This window comes from Merops nubicus, unplaced genomic scaffold (assembly GCF_000691845.1).
Source record: "Merops nubicus isolate BGI_N331 unplaced genomic scaffold, ASM69184v1 scaffold22107, whole genome shotgun sequence".
NCBI lineage: Eukaryota > Metazoa > Chordata > Aves > Coraciiformes > Meropidae > Merops > Merops nubicus.
Genome location: NW_008622746.1, coordinates 31,115 through 58,748, shown reverse-complemented (window position 1 = coordinate 58,748; position 27,634 = coordinate 31,115). Strand labels below are relative to the sequence as shown.

The 27,634-nt window shown below is 33.0% G+C and overlaps 1 long non-coding RNA gene across 1 annotated transcript in view; it reads left to right on the top strand.

Annotated features, from left to right (window-relative positions):
• The window catches only part of LOC103777351, a 48,339-nt gene extending 21,106 nt beyond the window's left edge, over positions 1 to 27,233 (top strand). Inside the window, exons 2-3 of the long non-coding RNA XR_608185.1 lie at positions 26,309 to 26,393; positions 27,158 to 27,233. This is a non-coding gene — a long non-coding RNA (uncharacterized LOC103777351). The remainder of the gene's footprint in view (positions 1 to 26,308; positions 26,394 to 27,157) is intronic.
• Positions 27,234 to 27,634: the final 401 nt, after the last annotated feature.

Genomic DNA, 27,634 nt, shown 5'->3' with positions numbered 1-27,634 from the left:
AGGAATGCATGGAATAGGGTGTTATTGATTGCTTGACTAATTTTGAGTTGTTCAGAGGTTTCTAATTTAACTACATCTGATTTTGGCGGCGGAGGAGGTGGGAGAAGGCTGGTAGAAAGCATACCTCTCATGTCTAAGTACAAGATTTTCCAGAGAAGCATTTAAAGCACTTAGTTCTGTTGGAATTCACTGTTTTACTTGCTTAAACTTGGAAGAAGTAGACAATAAACCAACATAAGAGTTAGATCCACAAAAATCATCTAGTTAAGCAGTGCTTCGGCAAACTGAAAACTAAGTGAAGCAATACTTATAAATGGTATTAAGTGTTATAAGTGTTACGCTGTCTTAATTATGAAGGAAGAACACCCATATTGCTGTTAATTTTTAGTCAAATGATGAAATAATTTGGAGAATTTGCTTGAGTTTTGTAGAATTTTTTTCAGAAACCAGAGAGCCCTAGTACTTCTAAATTCACTAGCTTTTATTCTGATTCTTCAGATTAAATTGAAAAAAATTATGCTTTTCATTCCATAAAATCGTTGAAGGTGGGGTTTTTTTGTGTGGTTTTTTTTTTTCTTTCTTCTGCAGAAAAGTGCCAGACTGAGTTTTTCCACAGTGTTTGTTTTGATATGGCAGAAGAAATCTGGCTGATGTGTGAAATTCTTATACAAGGGAGACTGTCTTTAATAAAGGGTTGTGGTAGTTGTGGCTTCATGAGATTACAGGAATAGAGACTTGTTTGCATGCATTTGGTTTTCTTTTAAAATTTAAAAGTACCACTAACTATAATGTACAGTTTCCTAGGGAAATTATATTTAATATGTGGTTTAAAATGTGTTTTCTGTAAATACTTGTGGTTTTAAGTTATCTCTATTTTTGGTTAGCTGGATATGTTCATTTATTCAGTAGCAGTCTTTTGGAACCACAAAAATGAAAAGCTTTTAGCTTTGAGTTTCTCAATTTTTATTATTTATTCCCCTTCTTATGATTTATATAATGCAATTCTTATTTTACTATGTCCTTAAAATGGTAGGGGATCTTTTGAGCCGCCTGCTTTATTCAGCAATTCAAATGTGGTTATTTTAAAAAATATTGACCTTCAGTAATATGAAACCTAATATGTTAAATTTGGATTTTAGCTGTTTAGTAACTTTTGGGGTTTTTTTTCCTTACTCAATACTCCACAAATCTTTTCTTGTATTAGTTGATATTCCATTGCCAGTAGTCACAGTGAAGGTTATAAAGGTAATAAGGTTAAGAAAGGTAGCTATGGGAATGCCTTATTTTCACTTGCAGTTTAATGTAACTTACCAACAGAATCAACTTTAAACATCTAGTAGTATGCAAAAAAAATGAGTTTTTCAAGTCTATTATTTACAGGGATATATTAGAGCTGTTCTTTAGTTCTGGGAAATCATATTTTGGGAAGTTGATGGGCTAGTAGGATCAAAGAATTTTCTTATCCTTTTGTCTGTTTTGGTCCCGTTCTTCACTTTCTATGTTAAAATGTGTTGAAACATCTCTGTTTTTCCTAGCTGGATAGCAAGAGTATGGTGCAATACCATAATGAGTCAAGAAACCCTGTCTCTTCAGTCATAGTTGTTTAGTTTACACAATGAAAAACTCAAAATTTCTCTGTTTTTTTTTTTTTAGAATATATATCTATAAATGCTAGACTATCAATGTAGCAACTGAGCATTTCATGTATGTGAGGAATGAGGAAAACATACCTACCTTGGTACAAAAATATATACCAAAATGGAATGATTAGCAAGTATATATTAAGATATTTCTCTTAGCTCTTTGTAGAATTTCAATATTAACAATCAGTATTTGTTATAACTGCAAAAGTCTTTTATAGCTATTTGACCAATCATTATAGATTGCTGTGATGTAACTGAAAGGGTGACCACATAAGTAAGATGCTTAATTGGTTGCAACATTTATTTTCTGCATATCTATCTGTGCAGAAGTTTCTTCTTTGTTTTGGTAAATAGCATTTACCATGTGTACCCATGCAAGCTTAGCCATCCAGTGAAGATAACGTAATGTAAAGAAAGGGAGTTCTGGTATACTGAAATGGCAGTCTTTTGTTGGTCACCAGATCCACTAGTCTGTTCTGTTTAGCACCTTCTGTTGCCTGGCCCTGTGCCGATGCAGCGTCCTTGGCCTGCCTTTTTAGATTATTTATTTATAAGGACAACTCCTTGCTTATTTAACCCCTCTAAATAATACTAGCAAATCCCCAAACAGTAAATATTCCTTTATGTTTCCTCTTCATCAGTATGTTCCCATTAAGAAAGTAAAATTACTTTGGTTTCAACCAGTTGTGCTTTCTAGCAGCAGCTTTTTAGATGATTAAATGCTTTATAATATGTCAAATATCCTTTATAGATGGCCAAATTGTGGGTGGCTTCTGACTGTTGCCAAATCTATATGAAAATGGCAGGCCCCTGCGTGAGGTAAGGCACTTAAAGCCTTTTATTGTCCCATAAGGGCTGATCATTGGCCACCTGAAAAGAGAAGTTAGTGAAGGACCAATTCTTCTGCATCTCTTTATTCATGACAACCAAATACCATGCCTGTTGACTTGCTGGTGGCATTTTTGTCAGTTGCTTACTCAGAAGAGTTTTTGACCTTCCTAGCAAGCATTTGTTATAAATTTAAATGGATTTGACTTGGAAACACTGACACAGTGTGTGTATAGCTGTAGTATATTATGGTCATTGCATTCCATTGCTGATTAATTACCTGGGAATCTCTTGAAAACAGATGATGGTTTTACATTTTAAATGTGTTTTCAATGAAGAAAGACAATTGCAGATACTAAACATACTAGCACTTAGCCAATTGTTATTTCAGTTCTGAGTTACATCAGTTTTCATGGTGGATGACCCAGTTTTATGGCCAGGAAAATAGGAGTAATTTTGTTGGAACATTAGTTTACTACCTGCAGTGTGTAGCCTCACTTCAGCTTTTCACTTCAAACCATTTGCGTAGGATTATCAGCACTTAAGTAGGAAGTTTTGCTTTGAGAATGAGCAAAGTTAGGTGTTAGGAGGAATGGTGTGTACCCTTGTATATGGAAGCAGCAGTCATCTTCCTTTTCAGCTCCCACCCTACTTCTAAAAAGCAAGTGACATGTTTCTTTTTAATAACTTGGATGTTTTCAAACGTTTAAAACATTGAAAATATCAACATATTTTTTCTTTCTTCTTTTTTTTTTTTTTTTTAATGTTAAGCTCTCAGAAAGTTCCTAACGGGGAAAATGTTATTTGGGTTCATTCTGAGTTCTTAAAAGGTGTATGCTGTAACATCTCTTACAAAGAGAACTTTTCCTCCCAGAGGAGTAAGGAGTATTTCAAATGTATTTAGGTTAATTGCAAATTAAAAAAAGAACAAAGTTTTAAATGGTCTAGTGGTCTGAATTGAAAAGAAAGTTTTCCATATCAGTTTTTATTTAGTCATTCGTGTCATGATTTTATTAGTGTTGTAGTCCTTCACAGAGTCTTCTGAGAATACTGGGATAGCCAAGACCTGAATTTCTAATTTGGAGAATTGTCAGACATTCCCCTTCCACTCTTACTGATTTATTTTTTTTTTGGGGGGGTTTTCTTGGTTTTTGTAAGCCTACTTTTCTTAGGTAAATGACGTTTATGAGACTATGGTGTGTCCCTGGCGGTCCTTTCTGACCTGTTTGTTCATTTTTATACAGAAGGAAACCACACAGAAGGATTTGCGTTTCAAAGATTTTTTTTTTTTTTTTTTAGTTCTGCTTTTTAAGGTCCTCCATGTTTTGTCAAAATTTGCAACAATTTGCCAGTTGAGAGAAAAGGTTCTTAAAAGGTTCTTAATCGGCAAAGCCCTCAATGTTAACTTATACTGTTGGTTTAGTAGTGCATAACTCAAATGCAAGGAAGGTTTCTTGAGCAATACTTAGCTTCAGCATCCAGAGATGATATCCTTAACACTGAGTAAAGACTTAAATGTATATCCTTATAAATACTGAAGTATAATGGCTATGTATATTTACCTTGTATATTTAATGTTTCAGGAACTCTTTTTAAGTAGTTACTATTGGCTTGTTATTTTTTTTCTCCCATAAGTTAAATTTAACCTGAAAGTCCAAGCAAATTTAAATCAAAGTGAAATTAAAATATTTGTTTTCAATTATAAATACCTTGATGGAAGATAAAACCCAAAATCCCTTTAAAGTCCACTTACTATTTTAGAATAGCATAACTTTTATAGCCAAATGCCTGTTTTGAGTTTATCACAGTAATATTCAGTATTTAAATTAGCAACCATTATTAGTCACAGGGTTTTTCATGTTTGTTCTGTACTTAAATAATCTGTGTCCAGCTAACCCAGAAATATTAAATCTAGTTCTACCTTTTACACTAGCCTTTCTTTGCTGAATTGTTAAGGATTGTGTTTAAATACATGAGATACTTGAGTCACCATCTTGTAAAGAATTTTGTATGGGGATACAGTATTTTTAAGGCAGATGCTATATGTGTCTGTTTTCAGTCTCTGTGCTTGAGGAATACTTTGTATGGTTAGTACTGCTTATAACAATATAGTAAACACCCATGTTTTGTTTAATCCAGAATTTTTTGGATTTTAAGATTAAATCACACTGAAGAAAAGAGTACTGATAATTCAGTGATTTTTCTAGTTCTTGGCTAAAGATAATTTGATGTGCATTTCTAGCATGAAATCACTGTATACATTGCAGAATATAATGCACAAAGAGGAAGAATAAACAAAACCTTTTCTCCTGGTTTGTATTAGCTGAAGTATTCTCTCCCCTTTTTATCCTTCTTTTAATATGGAATGCATTTCTATTAGAATTTCATACTTTTTTCTTTATTTTAACCTCTAGAGGTTCTAAATAGATTCATATCTATTTATTATTTTGTTATGTAACCTATATTTTGAAGCATTCTTTTCTCTAGAGGTACTCTTTTAAAGAAAAAAAAGTATGGAGATTGTAAACGATATTTGTTAGGGCAAGATATAACTTTACAGATTTTGAAAAAGACATCATATATTTTTTTAAAAAAGGACAGTTCCATTTCTCAGTGGCAGTGTGTGCTTCCCTGCTACAGCTGCATATATTCTGAATATGATCTTTCTTCCTCCACCATCCGATTTATTTCTGCAGAGTCGTGCAGTGAAGTCATAATCCTGTGTTTCACATCCATCTGTTACCATAGAAATGATTGTAATAACCTAAATTTAGCACAATGTCTTTCCTGCAGGATCAAGCAGGAGGATTGAATGGCATGTATATAAAAGAATCTCTATGAAAATTAGAGTGTTAGCAAAATTTACATGACAAAAAAAAAATAAATCTCAAGCAAAATGTCTGTAAAAAAATTTTACTGCTTTTAGATTTAAAACATCATATATGAAATTTGCCACATACCATGCAAACTGCTTAACTTTAATGGCAGTAATTTTTTTTTATCCTAACAGGAGCTGCTACAATATATATTGGCAGATACATATCTTAATCTGATGAAAATTACTGGTTTTGAGAATCAGAATATTTACTGTGGTGTAGATGTATTCAAAAGCAAATGAATGAGCTTAGAATTTACTACTACAAACGCAATTCATCTTCATATTTCAAAATGTAAAAAAAAAAAAAGTTCTAGAAATCAAATTGGACAAATTTTCCCTTCCTAGAAGAAATTCTTCTGTTTCTTATTGTTTGTTGAAAACAGTGAGTTCTTTATTGCATAACTTTTAAGTTCTGTCTTTCTACATTTATGTCTTCTGAATAGATAGTTGCCCATGCACAGTCCTGCCATTGCTACATGTGTTTCTGTCTCAAAGAAAGAAGAAAAGAGAACACATGATAAAATGTGTAGGAAAGCTGCAAAACTAGAACTTGGAAAACAGGAAATATATATACTACTTTCTAAATAAATTCCTCATGACAAATCCATTTGATAGATTGTGTGCTGTTATAAACACAGGACTCAGGACCTTCACATTAAGGATGTGATGATAAGGATAACTCTGGTCAACTGATGGCCACCTATTCAGTATATATTGTTTCATCGTTGGTGAGCAAGCAGCTGTATGAATTATTTACTTCATGTTATTTTTGCTTTGAAAACAGAGTTGCTAATCTCCTTGTGGTCCTTATGGAGTATTTGAACTACATACACAATTTGAATCACTCTGTAGGTCTGAAGCATTAACATTTCATAGAGAAATGAGGCACAGAGGGATTCAGATCAAAAGTATCTGCTAATTTTGAGTGTGATAGTTGAGTTATTTGCAAAATCATGTTAAAAGTACGTAGTATTTAGTATTATGTAACACAAAAACCACAGCTCTCATTAACATGGCTAAATGGTGGATGCTAAACATTTATGTAAAATACATCTTAAGATGTCAAATCAGGCACTCAAAGAACAGTGTCCCCCTTCTGTCCCCACTTTCCCCTCCCCACTCATGCATATGCTCTGACTTATACTTTCTCTTTGTTGTCTCAGTGGGGAGAATAAATCTTTTTTTTAAAGAGAAATCTTTTTGCAATTTACTTCCTTGTTCTGTACATGTCTTTCAACTGAAGCAAATTAGGGAAGACTTTCTATTATCAGGCCTGTAAGGCAGGTAGCAATCATTTAGTGCTTCCCTGGTAAGTTTACTCCTAAACAATAGTGGGTCAGAAAATGGTATATAAATCCAAACAATGCAGTTGGGTTTGTGGTTTTGCGTTTGTGGTTTGTTTTTTCTTTTTTAAATATATATCTGATCTTTATATGTTTCTGATTTTCAGAAAATTTTAAAGAATTTTCATGCCATGATATGATACGTATAGCCCTGCAGAATAGTGGTTTCCGCAGCGTTTATATCCTACAAAATGTTCCTGTTAGTGGAGGTGGTAATACATTTGAGAACTCTGTTCTGACATCTATAAGCTCCTGGCTAACCATTTTCATTGATTCAAATACCTGGAATCACAGCTGTTGTTCTGTGGAAACAGTTTTGGTGTTTTTTTTGCCAGTACTATGTCATAAGTCTGACCACATTTTCAAGGGGTAGAATAGAAAACATCATGAGGTTTTATGCTTTATTGATGTAGAACTGGTTTTTCAGACAAGGTTGACGTTTACTTGATAGTTGTTTTGTTTCACTGAGAAATAGGAGCTAGACAAAACAAATACTGAATGGTGTTTCTTGATACATGACTGGTATACATGTAGGGAAAAACAGTAGTAGGTTTTTCCTTTATGATGATTAAACTGGTACTGGATATTGTCTTACTAATAAAAGGTCCTCAAGCTAAGTTCTAAGACTATTATATTGCCTTTTGGCTTTGCTATTGCTGTAGCTTCTGTTGGTCTGAAGCAAAAGTGGCAAGGTTTGATGCAATGCATTTTCCTGAGAAGTTGGCAGATTTTGATTTCCTTATTGGAAACCCTTTTTGCAGTAAAACATTCAGGACTTTTTTTAATTTCTGTTTTGGAGTTTTTTGATTTTTTGCTTATAATTTTTATGACTGTTCTTTGAGTTAAGCAACAGTCCATTGTAAATGAGTAAGTGAAGGTGTAAAGCTGTGGTAATTTGTATAGTACTGCCACTGATTAAATGTGTTAAACAGTTTTTATATTTTTAAGTTGAGTGATAATCAACCTATTTGAGAAGTATTATATAGAAGTATAGAATAAATGAAGTATTGTCTGGTTCATAGACTTGTATGAATGATCCTTGGAGTTGGAATAATTTATGAGACAATTTATCTTGACTGTCATTTAAAAAATTACTAAAAAAATCAGAGTTTGTTCATTAGGTCACAATGTTTTTAGAAAAGTAAACAGTTAAAGAAAAGCACATCTTTAATGTAAGGATTGCAATTTTTTTCTGTAATGAAAAAGGTGTTACATTTTATGCCTTTGGATATTCTTTTCATGAATATATAAGATGTATCAACAGCTAGTTTTTAAAGTATGAATGCAATGTAATGGTATTTATGTAATTAGGACAAATATTTGGTTCAAACATTGAGATTAAGTGATTGTCAGCATAAGTGCTGCATATTAATGCTAACAAAAATATTTGTTTATATTTATTTGTCTGCATAAGGGTTGGTAGTAACAGAGAGAACACAGCTATCTTCTAATGTCTTCCTACTAGGTCATGATGAGGATCTTAGCTTTTCATACAGAAATCTGACTGTTCAATTGCTACAGTCACACTAAACCACAATTTTCTAAATTACAGGTATTTATGCTTTAAAAGACATACTTCTTTGATGGACTTTGTGTCTTAGTCTAATGTACTTTAGTTTGCAGCTGAAATAACTCCATGGTGTTCAATGAGAAATGATTTATACAAGCGGGCATATAAAAATTGTGGGGGGTGTGTGGGATTGTTTTTCGGTTTTGTTTGGGTGGTGGTTTTTTTTTTTTTTTTTTTTTTTTTTTCCTGGACCTACATGAGTGCTATTTCCTCTGGATTTGCATTTGTATATTTTTTGCTTTCCAGGTAAGTTATATCTCTTCCTCCTTTTCCCTTGAAAAACAGCTTTTTATTTACATCTAACCACTCTTCATACTCTGTCATTAAATCAGATGGGTTAGTTGCTTACCCCATAAATAATTCAGATGGTGTGTTTTCAGTGCATGCATGGGTTTGTTGTCACCCCGTGGTAGATGTGTGGTCTGTCTTTTTGAATGAAGTTCAGGAGAACTTTTTAGGTCAACTCAATCATTGGATTGTTGCTGTATTAGGACATTATATTCATACTGAACAATGAGGATTCATGAAGAAGTTTGACATGTTTTTACAGTGTTTTATATTTCAGGTTTGTACTCCCCTGTAGTGTAAAGCCAGGTAAAAGCAGAATATTGAAATATAAATTCAGCTCGTGGCCAACTGTAATCTAATGTAGCAGTTCTTTTATATTTCTGCTTTCATATATTGGTAAAGATAAGCGCAATTGTCAAATTTGAGAGGTCATGTAGATGCTGATTAATGGCTTGGAAAGCAATGCTTCAGGTTCAGTGTTGTAGTAGATTGGCTAGACACTTGCATCAGAAGGTTCAGGTGGTCTCTGTCAATTACTAGAAACTATTCTCAATTTCTAATGGCCAGGATTTAAGCAGATCATGACTGGTTGTGCTGTCCTGTTTCGCGAATTTTATATTATGGTACAGTACTATGTTTGCTGAGGGGAAAAAAAAAAAGTGTGCTTGCATCTGCATAATACAGCTATGTGTAAAATGTATAACTCTGAGAACACTCTGGAGCTTTAGCTATTTGATTATAAGAATTGGAAAACCTGATTGAATTGCTCCTAAGTCCTATTTGGCCCTTCTTTGAGAGAATTTGTCCTATGAAAGCTAGAAAATAGACTAATTATAGTAAGCATCTAGTCCAGCCCGTAAGTGAAACTGAGATATGTCTAGATAGATGGTTGGTTTAGGAGCTCAGGCACATTACTGGGTATCTCAGGTTTCTCTAGATTTGGTACTTCCATGTGCAGAGTTTAAACAAGATGAATGATCATGGCTGAAGAATTTGCAGATCTAACTGCTTCTGCTTCATATGAATATCAAGAGGCTTCTTACAGTTTCTAATGGAGGTTATAGAGAAATACATAATCCAAGGTTTGATGCAAGTAATTAGAACATAATTTCTGGAAATAGTGAAATAAAATTTAATCTCATAATTCTAAAACCCTAAAAATGAACTCAAAAATGAAGAAATAAGGTTGTAGGGTTTAGGTCTTTTTTACAAGAGGAGTTTAAATGTATCTTAACTATATAGAGAGACCTTAGATATTATACTGAAAAACTATAAGTAATTTCAGAAATAGATAAGATGAATTAAGACAAACCTGTATTGATCTTCAGTAGAAAGTCAAGTTATCAATTTCTTACTTCATTGTGGTGACAGATTTGTGTTACATCTGGCAAGAGGCAAAGGATATTCAGTGACAGAGGGGAAGTAAGAGGACCATCTTTGTCTGCCTACTTAGGAGGCTCTTAATTAGTGCTTCTTTTAAATATTTATGACTTTTTTTTAATCACTTTTGGAGGTTATAGAAGTGAATATTGAATAAATCAAACCCTTACACGGAATTATTTTCTGAACACAGTAGCATGTATAATGCTTCTACTCTTCCTGAATGTTATGACAAGCTCTGTATATGAACTCTGTAAGGATGTTTACATGTAACTTAATATACTACATAATATCCTAGCAACTGAAGATGCCTTTGGTATGTGATGAAAGCAAGTGTAGCTAGTTACGCAGCTAGATTTATTTCTTACAGAGCCCGTGTGCTAGATTTTAACTATTAGCAACATGTTTGATTTACAGGTAAAAATTATCAGTGATGGTAAACATTTTTATTCTTGTTTACTTTTTCTTAGGTTATGCTTTCTAAAATGAACTAGTATAGCTCATTTGTAGGTGGGCAAAAGACAGAATACTACTTTGATTTGTAGAAGTTCTTTAATGTTGCTGTTTATTATTACTTATTATAGGAGCCTGAAATTAACACCTGTTAATAAGACTAAGCACAATCAAAAGGTGTTTAGAAGTATTGCAGATTTACTAAGTTGTCAGTAGTCACTTTTCTCATTGCAATTTGGACTATATGTGTTTGTCTTCTCATGTTTAAAACTATGGTGAATTTTATCTCCTTTATGTATTGTAATTAAAACCCTAAGATGTCCTCTTCATCTTATGTAGCTTGGCCTCCCTCCTTGCCTTGTCATGAATGCAGGAGAAGAGAAAACAAATGTCTCTTACACAGTAATTCAATTTTAGGCTCAGTGAGCCCTAATTGGTAATGAACATTTAAGGAATTATTGTAAAATGATGTTATATTTGCATTTATACTAGAAGTGGTTTTCTTTGTTTGTTTTTTTTTTATTTTATTTATTTTTTTTTTTAATTTTTTTTTTAATGTCTGTGGTAGTCACCGCTGTATAATTTTCTACCATAATAAAAAACCATCAGTTTTTCAGTCTGATGAAGAGCTTCCCTGTTGGCATTTTTTTTCCCCCTCAAGTTTCTGCATTTGTGTGTCAATGAGAATAGACAATTTAGAGTACTTTTAAGGTAGAGGGCATTGCTGAGAGGCACAGAATGGTTTTTATTTGCTTGATTAATAACACTCATCTCTTACCATCAGTGGTTTTAAATATGTATGGCAGGTAGTATAACTCAAACTTAACAAATTGCTGTTCAGCAGAAAGACCTGCTAAGTGGAGAAGCCCTTGGCACTTGGTTAAGCAATTCTTTAGCATAAGCCTACCTTTTTCAAAGAAGCAATTTGATGGTTTGTTCTCACTATTCTAGGGCTTCCTTAATTTTAAGGTCTGCTTTGCCAAAGCCCAGTTTGGGTGTCTGACTCCAATCCTGTTGTTATTTGACCATTTATCTCCTAAGAAGGAAGGTTATTTCAACACAGCAATCAGAAATATGTTTAGTAGGTTTCTTGTTTTTTTTTTTTTTTTTTTTTTTAAATTGGCTTTCAAAGTATGTGGTTTAGATTCTGCTGTTTGGACAATTCAGTGTAATCTCTATAACCAAATACTCACTTTGGACAAGATGAGGTTGGTGAGTTTCTGCAGAGCAACACAGAAATTTTCAAGCTAAGTTTCCTTAAGTTAAAACAATTTACTTTATATCTAATCCTTTTTTTCAATGCTGTTCCTGTGTAATTTTTTTGCAGTATTAAAGTCTTTCTGTTCCTATAGTCTTCAGTGTAGTTTCTACTGAGTGTGACTGACTATTCATTTTTGGTTGTCTGATCTTCAGGTGATAGATACAAGCGATTATAAAATATATTGCAAGTTCTAGTGTTGAGCAACAAAAATTTGTATTGATAAGTTTCTCATTACTCTTCTGCTTCCCAAAAAATATGCATGGCAGATTAAAAGAAACAAACGTCTTCTGTCATCCATATATACTCTGCTTGACCTGTATTTTATTGCAACAATATATTTTTGTGCTAAAACATCATTCCTTTTCTGTGTGTACGTTTGTTCTGTGAAGTTAGGTGTGCTTCTAATGTTGTAGTGTAACAATATTTCCTATAATTTGGTTAACAATATTTGTGTAAATTAAAAATCTAAAAATAATCTGTAGTAGAATTCCAGGGTTTCAGTACATCACAAGTTCTGGAGAAGTCTGGCTTTCTTGGCTTTCCTAACAAACTACCTGTGATAGGTGGGTGACCATATGTTTGGTGAACTAGCTCATTTGCATATAAGAACAGAAATGTTAACGTTAATCAGCAAGGGGGGGGGGAATGTATTTTTGAAGCACTGGATAGATTATTAGAATCTGATGGTAAACCCTGGGACGAACAGAAAATAGGGAAGTTGATATATTAAGATATAATTGGTAACTGCTTAGGGGTCAAAGCTGTAATTGAGCAGAAATATTCAAAAATTTCCATGTAATGTTTTTATTTCCCATTTTTCCTCTGTAAGATGTTCTGCTGTATCTGAAGCACTGTTATCAACATATGCAGACTTCTTAGCATTATTTTGAGCATTTACCCTTATATTTACCCTTCTGTCATTGTGGCATGTACACATACTATATTTTCATTAAAAAAAAGAAAACATTCTCAAAAGCTCTGTTAAGTGTTAAGCTAAAAACACAAGCACTTAGACTTTAGTAAATGCAACTGTTTTAATTGTTTATTTTAGCCTTACTTGTATTATTTTGTTGCAATAAATGCCTGTTATGAAGTTTGACATGACTCTAGTGTCAGAGAATCACAGAGTCATTGAGGTTGTAAGGAACCTGAAGCTCATCTTGTCCAACGCCCCTGCTCAGACAGGGCCACATAGAGACAGCTGCGCAGGACCATGATACTCAAGTCACAGAATGAGGAAGGAACTGGAGCTCTTTGATGGTAACTGGAACTAGACTGGGGAAGAATTCTTGCAGGTTGTAGTAACTTTTCTATCAGTGCCTAAAAGTAAAGGCTGTAAGCCAAGTAAGTTCTGGCAATCAGTACTTAGTCTCCATGTTGTGAGATTCACTGTGTTTGAATTAAAATGCAATCCTCAGGTGAAATGTTGGTTGTATTCATTTCTTTTCCAAGAATTTATCATTGCAGAAGACGATTCTTAGAGTTACTTGTACTTTAACACCTCTCAAGCTATTAACTCTGCCACAACTCTTTTATGGGGTAGAAAGAACCCTATCTCTTTTGACGTGCTAGTTATTACTGTAGTGGGAGTGAAGATTTCATTCAACTTGATGCTTGTGGAAGTTGAAGAATCAAACTTTATTACTTTTCAGACCAAACAGAGTGAAACTGGGAGGTGATTTCCTTAAGTCTTTTGCTTTTATGGTTAGTCCTTTTTCTCTTCCATTATGTTGAGGACTTTGAGAAGTTGTGCTTTTTTTTGTTTTCAAAGTTGAAAGACTTTCACAAATTTAAGAAGCTCTTATATGTAACGTAACATTTTACTCTGCGAAAGCACGTGTTTGTAGTTGGTAGAGAAGAATTTCCACAGGGTATTCTGAATTAGGTTTGCAGCATTTAACATTTCTGTTCTCTACCTGTTGGTAGAGAAATTGAGGTAGTTTAAATACTAAATTCACTGTCAATATTTGAAGTTCTTTTTCATTTTGCTTGGTATATCTACCCGTGTTGTACTATTGATCAGGCAAAACAATGTAATCCAGATTTTAAATTTGTATTGCAGTTGAGTATGTTAACAGCATAAACATTCTATGTTTTTTTCTTGAACAGTGAGGTATGTATGCAAATTTTAATTTTTCCTGTAATCTTTTTGTTTTTCATATGCACTGTTCTATAGCAACTACTAAGTTTTATACCAAAATATGTATTTATTTTTACAGATTTTAAATAATACTTCAAAAATCTGTCCAAGTTTAGGTAAAGTCTTTTTGGGTCACAAGAAATTTGGCCAGTTTTGAGAAAATTGAATACTGATGGACTTTCTTAGGAAACTGCTGTTAAGTAACAGATGCATTGGAACTACCTACTTCTGCATGCAGAAGCTTCTTTCCCTTTGATAACACTAGGTGAGCAGGGCACAGAATAAATATTCTGACTTCACTCTTTAGAATTATTAATTTGTATTTTTATTTTCTATTTTTATTGTAAAGCCCTTTTTCTAAGCCAAAGTTGTTTTTTGGTAAAATCTTTGACTACTGTAATGGTGATACAGTTTCAGTTATGATTCCACTTGTATAAGGGATTGTCCAGCAAAACTTGTAGTAGTGTAATCTCCAGACTCCCCTGACAGTTTTCTGTGGATGTTTTGAAGTCCTCGTTTAGTTAACATACCTAGATACTAGTAGTGAGATGCCGGTGCTTTGTAATTTTATGAAGCTTATGTTTGCTGCCATCAAAGGAATTAGGCTACTGATTAGACTACCGTGAGGGGAGAGTTTTTATAAGCCTCTTGGAGGCTCTCAACTTTAGTTTCTATTAGATATTACTAGTATATATGTGAGATTAACACTTAATGTAGTTTCATAAGACAAAAATAGAATAAAATAGGTGTATACAGTCTTCATCCAATTTTGAAATTTAAATTCAATTCATTTTTTCCTAATATTTATTCTCTATGTAATAGTGCCCAAAAGTGAGGTTCTAATGTGGTTATCATTGTGTAAAGCACTTTTAACCCATAATTTATAAATAATGTGTATTTAAGGCATGAAAGAAAAGATCACACCTACTGACAAATCTGTCTCGCTCCATATTTTAAAGCACTGTTATGGCCAACACCAAAATCTTTCATAAGTAGTGCTAAGGGCTCAATGATCCAGTGGACACTGGTATTTTATATTTTTCAGGAGCATAATGGAGCTGAGCTGATCCTGCCAACTTCCTGTTTTCTGGGACCATGAAAGAACTGTCAATCCTAGCTTTTAACATGGATTTATTTTTAGCTTATTTCACTATTCATCAAATCCCAAGATCAGAGAATCCTTTGCAATAATTTGTAAGACACTTTTAAGAAGGAGCTAAAATGACTAGGATTTCAGGCACTGAGAATTTCTATTTGCTATTGCACCTGCATCAGTTTCACGAATATTTTTATTATTTGAGCAGGAGAGCATAAACACTCAAGATTGAAAAATCAGTTATCTAGCCCATCTCCCTTTCAGAAGAATTGTTCGCTTAAGGAAACGTTGTATTCTTCTGTACAAATAATGGCCTGAAATGATAAATAAATCTTGAAGTTATTTTATCTTTTATGTATTTGGTGCTAAGTTTCTTTAAATACCACAGATAAGTGCCATTTTAAATATCTTAACATTTGTAACTTATTTAGACCACCTTGTTCTGCAAGGTGCATGCCATTAATTTTTTCACACTTTTTATCTGGCATTTTTGGTTTCATTAAGATTAACTCTGATATTGCCCAACTCCATTTATTACCCATTCTTTTTTGACTAGTGAGAACCTTTCCTGTGGTTTCAGTAGGAGGTAGATTCTTATGCTTATGGCACTGCATGATTATTCTGTTGCGCTGAGTATGGACTACAACATCAATAAAACTATCGCTGCTTTAATGTTGATGGTATGGGATTTTCTCAGGTAATGCTGGTCATTTTGTTGCAATTAATATAAAAAGATACTTTAAAAAAAAATAGCCAAAATAACTATATAAGCTGAGTTATGGTGGGGTTTTGAGATAATGCAACCCTCTTGAGAGAATAAATGGGAGTAAAAAGAGTAGTGTCTCCCCTCACACAACCATGTTCAAAAACTCGACCTACTGAAAGCAGACAGTGTGATATTGAGAGTCTGATTTTATGGAAACAACATAGTATAGAGGACATGGTATTTTATTTATAACTTTAAGAAATAAGCTGCGATTTAGGGGAAATCCTTTGTATATGAAAGCATGGACCTGTTTGCTGGTCTTTGTTTCTAAGTTTGATTTTGGACAATGTGTAGTGTCCTTACATTCATCTGTTTAGATCCCATACTAATTAAATATTTTCTGTATAAACAGCATGGAAGAATGTTTATATTAAGTCAGTGAGAAAAGATTTGCTGATTTTCGTTTGCTTTTGTGGAGGACATAAATGTATACCTGTGTGTAGCTTTAGGTGTCTAGAATTTTGCGTTTGTGATAGTTATTGATAATGTATGTTTTCCTTTACACTTATGCTAATTGCAGAATTTTTTTCAGCATATAGTCTTCCTTTTAGATGCAGACATGTATGCTCTGTCTTCCATTTTCTTTCATACACATGTGGATGTGTGTACAGAATGGGATGCAGTTTTAATTTAGAGTTAGATTTATTATATTGAACGGATATGTCCATATCTTTCATTTGATGCTTAAATCTTTACTTTTATAATGGCTTATTTTAATAACATACATTAATTTTTTTCTCAAATAGTTAAATTCTCAAAATGAAAACCAACATGTATTCATGTATTTAGCAATGATAAAACAGATTTTACTTTTACACTGGACTTTACTTATGCAACTTCCTGTTTTTAAATAAAAAAAAAAAATGTGCATAGACATGTGCATAGACAGAGATGATGAATCTTTAAATTCTCAGATATTATTTTCTAATATATTTGCTTTATGTTCTTACTTAAACTATGCATACTTAGTATGTACTTCCAAAGTCACGGTTTAGGATGTTCTTCATGTGTACTTTTGATCCCCGTTAGGTGACTTGTAGTACTTTATAGATACACTTCTAAAAGTAGTCTTCAGTAATTACAAACCCCAGTATGATATTGGTTAATGCATTCAGGACCATAGATAAAATTTTAATTGCCTATGAGGACACAGTTCTTGCATCATAGTTTCCATTTTGCAAATTAGGTGATAAAATCAAGATAATGAGTGGCAAGTCAGACAATAAAAAGTAACATTTCACTTAAAAGCATATATTGGAACTGTAGTCTTAACAGCAGTGGTCCTTCAGATTAAGCTGTATCCAATCAAGTTCAGCAATTAAATGATGGTAGAGCCACGTTACTGTATGCATGGTCTCAGATCACTTCAAAAATTAGGTTAAAAGTTTTAATCCTCTGGGGCAAGAAGCTTGCTATTAAGCAAGTCCCACTGGAGACTTTCAGAAGCTGTTACACTGCTTAAAATAGGAAAACCATTTGTTTCATTTACAGGCATAAAATTAAACGCAAAAATCTTTCGGGCAATATTAATATTGTATTCTTAATCTATTGTTGATTACATCCATTAACTGCTAATCTTTTATTGGATGACTGATGGAAAATGCAGAAAATCACAGCATAAAGGGAATGATGAAATCTTCCTAGTGCCAAGGGCACATAGTGGCAGTAGATGTGCTACAGAGGAGGAAGAACAGCCATAGAAGACCTATGCAATATATGGTCAGCAGCTTGACACTTGTGGGGGAAAAAAGTATTCCTGAAGAGATAAGTAAATTAAAATCGTTTCGAAGGGATTGGATGCTAGGCCAGTGAGCTTGAATTTGACTCTTTGTGATCTAAAGTTGGTGTAGACAGTTGTCTTCGTGGTAACATGTTTATAGTTACTTCTGTTTCTGGAAAGATAGACTTCTGCATTTCATAATAAATAATCTATTGATTAGCTAGGTTTTGTAAATTGCAGTAACAAGTATGATGATTTTAAATATGTGAAATCCTATGGATTAGTGTGTGGTGTGACTTTAGAGGTGAAAGCAGGAATTTTGAGAATTTTATATTTGCTCTTAACTCTTCCTAAGTGTAGATGATTTTGTCTTTCTATCTAGGATGTCCATGGATGTCACTTGCACCACAAGTTAATAAGCAATTTTTTTTTAAAACTGGTGACTTTTTTTTTTTTTTTTTTTTTCCCCCCAACAGAGAATGGGTTTTCTCTAATTAAGCTTCATTATCTTGAGATAATGAAATTAATCAGTGGTGTTGTTTTGGCAGAGTCACTGTTTGTTTCACAGTTTGAAACATTAGGTGTGCAGGAACACTGGATGGGCAGGTAATCCAATATGTGATGGTATTTTTACAATGCAATTAGCTTCTGAGTGTCTTGGAACAATCTGAATAAGAATGATTTCCAAATTCATTTAATAGTTGCTTTACTGTTGAACTATCAGTAGGCTTGATAAAAGCTTATCTGCAGTATCCATTCCTATTTCTAAGTGTTTATGTTACATGTTCCATACCTCATTGAGGAGAGGTTTCAGGCATGATTTTGAGCTGCATAAACTAGAATTTACCTCTGACATGTGCAGTAGAAGTTAATTAATACAGCATCTATGCCTGCAAATTTTTGTATAGTTAAGCTTTAATATTTTCTTTGCCTTAATTTAGTGTTTAACAAGTCTTTTACAGGTGTAATTTTCTGAGCCTTTTAAAGTTTTGCTTTCAAAATTGAAAGAAGTTACTGCTGCTTAAAACCGAAAAGACTTATTGAAAATGTTATGGTTTTATTTCCTGAATTAACGAGTATTGACAAGGTTGTCCTTCAGAGTGTTATAATACAGTATTTAATTATCAACTGTAGTTTCCTTTAATAGCTTCTGTAACAAGATCATAATTATCTTGCATATAATCACTGGCTGAGACACTTAGCAGCCCATCTATGATTCATTCTTTGCAATTACTCACACTTTGTAGCCTTGAGACATAAAGAACTCCATGCTTTTCTTGACAATTCAATATTGTTAATGGTTAAAGGTAATTTTTCCCATTCTACTTTGACAATGTCCTTAAATCTAGTTAGCAGTGGCATCTTCTAGAGTGTGTGAGCATTTATTCTCAAATAACCAAATGTTTATTTGGTACTTGAGCTTTTGCTTGGCTATCCAAATTAATAAGGAATTGGATGTTGTACATGGGTACCAAACTGTGATAATGGGAAAGTTAGTTAAATGCCAGATAAACCAATTAAGTAGATATGACTACTTTTCAGTTTAGATAATGTATTTTGGATAACATTTAATAATATATGATAAGAAAGACTTCAGAGCATTATCAGTATGAGCTATTTCAGCTTGAACTCCAGCAAGACCAGCTCTTACTTATGATAGACTAATAATAGTCCAGATTCACAGTGTAATAGAATATTGGACTTGTTTTTAGCAGGCACAGGTTGACAGTTTCTTCTTTGTTCTTGTGGATAATAGAAAATACAGAAGAGCAAGGATGCTTCGAGCCTTCTGTTTTGTTGCAATGCATATGCAGTAAAGCTGTAAATTAAACTGTGCAAAGAAATCTTATCCTATCTTAAGCAATATATAACCATTAAAAGCTGAAGCCATCACATTTTAAATTTTGGTAAAACAGAAGAATGCATTTTATTCAGATTAGCAGGGTTTATATGTTTTTAATTTTGGTATCTTCATGTTGATTGCAGTAATTTACCATATTTGACTTTTCCTTGTGCAGTGGGATCATTTAAAAGTAATTTGATTTTTTTCTTTTTGTATGAACTTATTTTAATGTATTGAAAAAAATCCAGTGGTAACTTTGGGATAAGGTATATGAAAAATATGCTAACTTATTATTATGAAAACCAGTGTATTTTTATAATTTGTCTGCTACCTTTCAGATAGGATAAATCAGTATGAATTACCTATATATCAGAACAGGAATATTGCAATAACGAATCAAGATATAATTTTTATAATAACTCTAGATGAACTGAAATGATGGCTTCTTACCTTTAGAAATGTACAAACATGAGTAATGTATTTTGTGTGCTTTCTGGTTGTAGTATGCTTGCTTTTGAATGACATTTCTGAAGTGTAATAAATTGGGTTTTAGCTCATCATATTTCTACTGTCTTCCAGGAATATTATCATTATCTCCTCTGTTGATTTTTTTCATTTATACTAGTGTTAAGCTTGATATAGTTGAAGTTGTCTAAACCCTAATCTACTTCTGATAAAATCCATACATTCAACTGCTGTTAAAATATTTTTTTCAAAATTTATTAAACTTCCCTACCATAAGGGAAAGCTGAATGTCACTCACCAGCAGCTGAAACTAGGTAATTTTCAGGTAGCTGAGTAGGATGTATATGGCTTTGAAACTTTAAACAAGAAAGTCTAATAGTCTTCCTCTCATCAACTTAATCTCCTCCAATCAAAAGGTAAGGAAAAGACTCTTTCCTGCATCCTCCAAACAGGGTGACTTCCTAGGCTTATTCTACTGTGAGTTGTAGACAGTTTCTGATCTGTTCAATAGTATGTAAGTACCCATTAGCTGTCACTAGGAAGGAAAAACAAAACAAAACCCTAAACCCCCCAAAATAACAATGAACAAACAAATAGTTTCTGAATCCTCCTATTAAAAATAGCAATATTTTAATATGGCCATAATGTCATTGTGCTGCTTAAAGCTTATTAATTTTTAAACCCTGTAGTCTGTGTAGAGATATGCTAAATTGAGTGGTGTTCTAGTTCTGGTTTGTGACCTTTTTATGAATCCTTTTTTTCATTTTAATCTTCATTGTGAATTTCATAGGGATGCAGTATGTGCGTTGGATATACTTTGTCTAGAAGTCAGTGTCCTGGTTTCAGTTGGGACAGAGCTAATTTTCCTTTTTAGTTAGAATAGTACACTGGTTTGTATTCAGTATAGGATTTGATATGAGAAGAATACTCATATATACTGATGTTTTTAGTTGTTGATAACAAGTCAAGGACTTTTCAGCCTCCCAGGTCTTGCTAGTGTGCAGGTGCCCCACGAGCTAGGAGGGAACGTAGCCAAAGCCACAGACTCAAAGTGGCCAATGGAATATTCCATATCACACAGTGTCATGCTCAATATAGAGACAAGGGTTAGCTGAGAAGCTGGGGCTCACTCTCTCTTCTGGGACTGTGATTTTGGAATTTTTTCCTCTGGGATCACTAGCTGGGAATGGGCTGGGCCTTAGTCAGTGGGTAGTGAGCAATTGCATTGCACATCACTTGTTTGTACATTCTATTATTACTTTTATTATAATTTTAATTTTATGTCAATTATTAGACGATTTCTCTCTTGATCAATGAGTTTTAACTTCTTTTCTCCCAGTTCTTCTCCATGTCCCACTGGGAGTGGGGAGGAGTGAGAGAGCAGCTTAGTGGTGCTTAGTTGCTCGCTGGGGTTAAAACGCAACAGTCACTATTTTACTGAGAGGTGTTTAACTTCTCTTTTTTTAAAAACAGTTGTTGGAGCAGCAGAGGAGGACTTTGTCAGTAAGTCCTAACTTAGACAATGATCTCCTTATGAGGCTTTAATGTTCTTAGTTGTTACCATCCTGATAATCTGTGTCTCAACTTAGATTTGGGTCTGGGCAGCATCACTATTTACATTATAGCTGAATCTATCTCTGTCACATTTTGTTTAATTCTCTGACTTTATTCTGCATTGTGCATGCTTGCATGCACTTTCAGAAATACATTATGGAGTACAATCTTGTTCTGTCCCGAAGCAGGGGATGAAAGCTTTATGGTCTAACAATGAATAGAGGTAATAAATATTGCAAAGTTCAGTCTTATAAATGTGTATGATATGTGTTTATTTTATGGATGCACATTAGTTCTTGGTTTTGTTATTGCAATAGCTTTTAAACTGAAATACAAGCCCTTCTTACTATGAAAAGCAACTGTTTTATGATTGGAATGTTGTAGTAAAACAAAAAAGCAACTTTTGTTTTATTTTTATTCTTCAACTGAAAGTCTCATTTGCCAATATTTGGATTGTATTATTGTGGATAAGAATAAGAGTTAGTGTTTGCTTTCCTCTAGATCTTCATTATGTGATGTAGTGATAAAAGGCTTAAAAATACATAATCACTAGTGTTTCTAACTCAACATAGCAAACTACAATGCAATGTAACAGTAAAGGGAAAATTGTTATTAATGTATCTTTAAAAGCCTATTTGTCAACATGATTATGAATCTAGTTCCACAACTTGCCGTGTGTTAATGAAGTTGTCCTGTCATATTAGGGTGGTGAAAGAGAACTGCCTTTAAAGCAGTCAAAGTCTATCAAGGAGATTCTAAGTGAACATGCTGGCTGTGTGTCTTGGATTCTTGAAGAATAGGGTGGTTGGTTTTCGTGTAACTTCACTTTTTGCATTCTGAGCAGGTGTTTGAAGACTTCTTTCTGCTGCACAAGTTTCTACTTTTAACTGAAGATGTTAACTAAACTGTCTAATTTAGTTTTAGTTAATTGTTTAATTTAGACAATTTTGTTTCATAATTAAACATTTAATTGTTTAACTTGGACAATGTAAGTTAAAATGGTTACTGAAATGCCTTTCCAAAGCATATGAAATTGCATCCATGTGTGCTTATATGTATATAAAAGTAGTTCCTTTGCATACTGCTTTTAAGAATTTTTCCACCTGCATCTACAGAATTTTTGATTACTTTATTCACAAAATTTATTCACAAAAAGAAACACTTTCTATTCAGTTACATTTTAGTTATGAAGAATTTAAGTGCTGCAAATAACTCCACAATAATTTTTCTTCCTTTTTCTGTTTTCATATGTGTAAGAGTAGCCAGACTAAATAATTTCTAATGCATGTGGACCTTGTCTTCTATAAGTTTTCTTGTTTCAGTTTTAGTAGTTGAGAAACAGAAAATACTTCACTACTGTTCTTTATTACTGAAGTAGAAAGCAAACATGGGAAGAAGCACAGCTTTGAAAAGTTTGAAATACACTTGTCTTTTATACTGTCCTGTACTTCCTTTTAAAATATGAAGTGAATTCACTTAAACTGCCAGCACTGTATGACTGAATATTTGCATTTGATTCTTTACTAAATTTCAGTTCAGCAGTCTAACTCTCAGTGGGGGGAATGCTTTGGATGTGAAGTCATTATTGGAATACTGGTGTCAAGGAAGTCAGCTAAGATGTGACTTTAGGAATACCAGTATTTAAGTTGCCAGTTCTGTTTTGGTAGGTTAATTAACCTAAGTTGGTGAGTTTCAGTATGCTCACTGAACATAGTCCTAAAAAACAAGTTATACACAATATTCTGCTAATTTCTTCCTTTTGAGCTCTTGATCTGATTCTTCCTTCTGTTCTTCATGACCAATGTATGTTCCTAAAGAATAAACAATGTGTATTCATATCACTTGTCTTATCTTTTTCCTAGGTGTAGTAGATTATTATTGTGAATTTTAGAATTTAAAAAATGAAAAAAGTGAAACTGAAATTCTCAGTGCAGATACTGACCCTTTACAGAGATAGAACTTCAAGTCTCCTCCTGTGAAGATGACATCAAGTCTAGCAAGAAACTCCTTACCCCTCATTACACCTAAATGTCATTTACTGAAGTAGAAACAACTCCAAAGTCTGTTTTAAGAAGAAAAATTTCAGAGATGAGCAGTCATCTGTCTTCAAATACCTGATACCAATTACAATGCAAACAATTCGTATGCTTCTGCAAAACCATGTTTAGTATGGGAAAATGAAATCAAATCCCTTCTTTTAAATATTTTGAGATTTCATGTGTGGTGTGATATATTAAAAAATACTATTTCATACCATGAAAGTATATGATAAAGTACAGGATTCATAACCAATAGAGCACATCCACTCACTTATACAACAGAAAATAATGGGAGTATACTGAAATTGCCACAGAATATAATCATTCTGATTATATGTGTGTATGTATCTATTTTTTTTCTATGCCTTATTTTTAACGTGGAAGGAATAAATTTTTAAATTTTCATGGAAGTTATCTTCCAATAAAATTAAGAACCTCGATGTCTTGTTAAATGATGGAATGTATCTACAGCCTTACAGTCCTTCGAAGGAAATTCTGTTTGTGGCTATGTGTAGAGAGAGACTTGAGGAAAAAAAGTTGAAAATAGTTTTATTACTGCAATAGAATGTATAAATTTGATTCTTTGTGGCATTCTACCTTGTTCTTTGGAGCAACAGATGTAATTTCTCTATAGAAATATTTTTCCCATTGTCTGTTAGATCATTTTAGTCATATTGGGAATAAATACATGAGTACCAAATGTTTTAATTCCCCCCCTACCAAATGGAGTAGCTGTAGTATGGTAGTGTTTGTACTTCAAGTGCATATTTGGTTCAGTGAAAGCTTAGTGTTCCTCAGTGCTTTCACGTCAAATTTATATCCACTTTAACACTGAAGAAAAAATGTGAGAAAAATGTTGTAACCCCAGACCATCTACTGTTACATTTCCTGAATCTTTTGTCCTCAGATTTATCAAAAACAACTGTATTAAATGGGATCTGAAACAACTTTAAATATAATATTTTGATCTTTTCTTAAATTTATTATGAGTAACCACTTTTGACGTACATCAATTTCCTGCATTTAGTAAAATATTTGGCACTGGAAAGTCAGTGTTCCATTGCAAACTATTATCATGGTTCTAAATAAACACTTATATGAGGGAGTTGCACTTTATGATATATATGAAATTTAAATTGATATTTCCAGAAATAGGAAGACAGTCCTGTGTGTTAAAATATAAGGAAAAAAAAAGGTTAACTAGACATCCATAAACTCTGCCAAGTAATTTTAAATGGAAGGTAAATCTGTATTAAAAATATTAAGAATTTTCTGGAGAGAAAGTCTAGATATGAGCATTTCTGCATTAAGCTTGAGTATTATATATAATCAATGGATTTACAGAACACCTAATGTAGATGGTGAAGCAAACTATGGATCTCATGATCATAGTAATTCTTTTTATTTAATATTTTGCTGATATAGTAGTACTTTCTACCTAGAGAGAAGATTTTTATTCCCACAAAAAAAAAAAAAAAAAAAAAAAAAAAACATTTTCAGCGCTTTGCTGAACTTGTAGAATGAGTAAATACATATATAATGTACACACTCATACCTAACCTAAATTGTGTGTATGCATCATATGTAAAAGGAAAATATGCATGTAATTTGCAACTTTTAAGAAAACTTCATCTTTAATGTCAAAACCAGAGCTGTCCAAAAACTTTGGTTGGAAGTGATGAAATCCCCATCCTATAGAACTTGATCTGTTCCTTTAAATGCAGTGATTTACATGGCTTCGCTTTACACACATGCATTCCTGAAAATAAGTAAAGGCACATAATTTTGTCCTTTGTCTTGATATATGAATTATTGCAAGCTTTCTGAATATTTTCCTTGTTTTGTGACTAGCTCAATTTCTATTGCAGTTACAGAAGTAACTTGCAAACTTTGGAAATTTGAAAAAGCATCTGACAAAGCAACTGATTTCATACTTGTAAAGATTTAGAGAATCAGAAAATATACATATACAAAAGTTTGTGACTCAATTTTGAAAAAGAATTTTTCTTTTTAACTCTTGTATTGTTTTCATGGAGACTACTGGGATTTGTTAGACTCTAAAATACAGCCTGTGGTTTTAGTCATGAGTCTAGTTGGAATGCACCTAGTACTAAGAAGAAAATTCTAGTAGAGAAGAAAATTCTTGATGATCATGTTATCTAGGTTTTAAATTGTTCTCCTTGAAGATTTAGTTGTTCTTGTAGTAACCAAAGAACTTTGAAACAAAACCTCAGTAACTTACTTTCCTACAAAACTGTATTAGAATTACTTTTAACAATCACTTTTTTTTGTGCTTGCGTATTACAAAAATAAACTAAAATCAAAATTCCTACTAACTAATCAAAGGTTCCAAAGCACATAGTTAAAGCTCTATGAGTATTCTTTAGGATATGTGTAGCATTTAATTGTTAAGTAAGTGTCAAGATTACTTACACAAATCTAAAAATTTTCATTTCTCTTTCTTATTTTTGTCAGGGATATTTCATAGAGCTGCTGCTTTTAGAGCATCATCTTCCATTGTGGAATATAATTTTACCTTTATGTCCTCCTGTGGCAGCTCTGTTTAAACTTTTCTTTTAATTTCTCTTAATTTCCTTTAATTATTAATCTTCCACATCACCTTTGTAGTGGATAAACAGCAAGATGAACAAATCAAAGGCCTTTGGTTGGTGTTCATCTAGTTCAAGAGTGGATTGGAAGTTAAAAGAGGAAGTTAAAAGAATCCGTTTCCTTTTAGAACTAACATTGTAGGTATACTCGTGAAAAACAAAGGTATCATAATTTTTTCAGAATGTGGCAATAGATGTTTTCTGGTATCAACTAGTCTTCAAAATGAGCTGCAAAACATATTAGTCTTTACATTCTTAAAAAACTTAGCTTTTTTTGGACTTGAGAGAACTAGTTCAAATTGGATATGCTTGTTAGAAAAGATTCAGCATATAAGGTCTTATAGTCATTACATAGTCAAAAAAAAAAGCAGATAATTCAGTTTCAGAAATCTGCAGACCAGTGACATGGCATTCCATTCAATTTTTTACCAGATATCACAGACTGGAAATGTGAGCTTTGGCTGATACTGCTGGGAAGGAGAGTGCGGCAGGCAGCTGTAATTCCCATCCTGTAAAGGTACTGATACTTAAAGTCTCTGTAGTCCAAATTGGTAAACAAAAATACTACAATGTTGAATTTGGACCTTAAATCTCTTTTCAAAGTTAATTTTCAACCAACCATTCCTAGATGATTTTTGCTTTTTAGATAATGAATAATATTTTGCAGTTTAGATATTGAGTTAAGGAGAAGGTACTTTGGAGTTGCTTGTAGATGTCTCCTTAAATACTGTCTTATCGTAAGCAGGGAACACTCCGTGGAATGCAGTTCTAGTGGTTTCCTAGAGTTTGACTTTGAACAACAGATTTCTGAAGTCAATGGCATCCCATAGATTTAAATTAGGCCAAAATTTGATTCCATGTACATGTAAGTTTGGTTGTTCCAAAATCAAGTTAACTTCCATCATTGATTTTTCTACCTCAGAAAGTGTGGCTTAATTTTGAGTCTTACTTCTTCTTTAAAAACAAGAAATATTTTCTTTAGTTTTAGAGTTAAGAATAACTGTGATGTTCCTGAAATATATTTCAGCTCATGGCAAGCTGCAGACAGTTGTTCCAGTGCATTCATTTGACTGTATCTTGGTAGCACCGAGTTTGTCTGCAACACTATAACAATTACAGTTACGGTTCTACAGGGAAGAATCACAGCAAAAAGTAAATTTATTTCTGGAGTAGGATTTTTATTTTTGTGCTATGGTCTTAAGGAATCAAAGCCTAGACAGTAACTGAACATTAACATGACTCCATCTACTGTAAAATCCATTCCGTTTTATATATTTTCAGGGAGTATGGAGTGGCACAGGAAGGAAATGGCATATCGCTGGAAAGTTGCTCTAATTCAGCACAGGATTCTTGTGAGAAATTCCTTCTAATATTACATCATCCTATTCTGTTTTTCACAGTTTACAGTCTAATTTCTTCATTTTTTTATGCCACTTTTGTTCATATCAGTAATTATATTGCAATAAATTTAGCACACTAAATAGCCTTTCATCAGTGTTAGCAGTGCACATCTGATAGTGTGACAATTTAGTACTATATATTTTGTCATACTGTGTTATGTGAGGGCTTATAGATTCAGGAATAAGGGTGGTTTTGTTTTTTTTAATAAGGTTTGATTTTTTTTTACATTACATTTCACTGGCTAACATGAGATTCAACAAATGAAAATAAGTCTCAGCTGCTTCCACTCCAATGAATGTTTTGGTCAATAATGCAAGTGTAGCACTTTAGTAGAGGAAAAAAAACCAGTGCTCTTGC